At 52.5% G+C, this 1,721-nt stretch overlaps 1 pseudogene; it reads left to right on the top strand.

Annotated features, from left to right (window-relative positions):
• Window positions 1-273: 273 nt before the first annotated feature.
• LOC139356110 (peroxiredoxin-2-like) lies at window positions 274-1,472 on the top strand (annotated as a pseudogene).
• The last annotated feature ends 249 nt before the right edge of the window (window positions 1,473-1,721 follow it).

The following is a 1,721-nucleotide window of genomic DNA, read 5'->3' as shown; positions in this document are numbered from 1 at the left end:
GTGCCACTGAACTTGAGACTGGGCAGCAGAGTGAGATCATGTCTAAATAATAATAATAATAAAAAATAATAAGAAAATAAAGAAGCAGGCTCAGGCCGGAAAACAAGAGGAACGGGCCTCCTGTCTCCTCTGCATGACTCAAGAGAATTCTGCTCGTGTCTTTCACAGGCAGAGTGACCGGGTAAATAGATACAGGGTGCCCAGGGTGCTGAGAACGCAGGTCCACACATCTGGTTATCCTGCGTCCGGCCTTTGCCCATGGAGCTTTCAGTCATGGCCTCCGGTAACATGCACGTCGGAAAGCTCACCCCTGACTTCAGGGCCACTGCTGTGGTGGATGGAGCCTACAGGAGGTAAAGCTGTTGGGCTACAGATGGAAGCACGTGATCCTCTTTTTCCATCCTCTGGACTTCACTTTTTTTGTTTGAAACAGAGTCTGGCTCTGTTGCCCAAGCTGGAGTGCAGTGGCTCGATCTCGGCTCACTGCAACCTCTGCCTCCTGGGTTCAAGCGATTCTCCTGCCTCAGCCTCCCAAGTAGCTGGGACGCCCATGTGCCACCCCGCCCTGCTAATTTTGTATTTTTAGTAGAGATGGGATTTCACCACGTTGGTCAGGTCAGTCTTGAACTCCTGACCTCAGGTAATCTGCCAGCCTCGGCCTCCCAAAGTGCTGGGATTACAGGTGTGAGCCACTGAGCCTTGGACTTCACTTTCGTGTGCCCCCACAGAGATCATCGCATTCAGCAACTATGCTGAGGACTTCTGAAAGCTGCGAAGTGCTAGGGACCTCAGTGGACTCAGTTCACCCGTCTGGCTTGGAGCAACAGCCCCTGGAAGGAGGGAGGCAGGCTTGGGCCCCCTGGACAACCCTCTGCTTGCTGACATGACCTGAAGTGTGTCTGAGAAGTATGACATGCCGAAAACAGACGAGGGCATTGTCTGCAGGGGCCTCTTTTTTTTTTTTTTTTTTTTTTTTTTGAGACGGAGTGGTCCAGGCTGGAGTGCAATGGCACAATCTCGGCTCACTGCAACCTCCGCCTCCCCAGTTCAAGCGATTCTCCTGCCCCAGCCTCCCGAGTAGCTGGGATTACAGGAGTGTGCCAGCACGCCTGGCTAATTTTTGTATTTTTAGCAGAGACGGGGTTTCTTGATGTCGGTCAGGCTGGTCTCAAACTCCCCACCTCAGGTGATCTGCCTGCCTTGGCCTCCCAAAGTGTTGGGATTACAGCTGTGAGCCACCACGCCTGGCCTGCAGGGGCCTCTTTATCATCCATGGCAAGGATGTCCTTCCCTAGATCACTGTTGATGATTGGCCTGTGGGACAATTTGTGGATGAGGCCCTGTGGCTGGTCCAGTCCTTTCAGTACACAGATGAACACCCGGAAGTTTGTCCTGCCGGCTGGAAGCCTGGCAGTGACATGATCAAGCCCAGCGTGAATGACAGCAAGGAATCCTTCTTCAAACACAACTAGGCTGGCTGATGGATCGTGAGCTTGTGCCCCTACACGGGTGCCCTATGTTGACCCAGGAAAGGCCAGATCTGCCCCTCCAAACTCCACAGTCTGGGAGCCTGAAAAGTTAGGCCAAGGCCTTCTCATGCCTCCAACTGGGAGCTGGTGAATAGTGACACCCTCCCCCAAACCCACCCAGCTGCACACAGGCCTAGAGATGACCAATAAAGTACTAGGGACAGAAAATAAATAAATAAATAAATTCAGTAA

The sequence above is a fragment of the Macaca nemestrina genome, chromosome 9 (assembly GCF_043159975.1).
Source record: "Macaca nemestrina isolate mMacNem1 chromosome 9, mMacNem.hap1, whole genome shotgun sequence".
Classification (NCBI taxonomy): Eukaryota; Metazoa; Chordata; class Mammalia; order Primates; family Cercopithecidae; genus Macaca; species Macaca nemestrina.
This window is presented reverse-complemented; position numbering and strand designations above follow the sequence as displayed.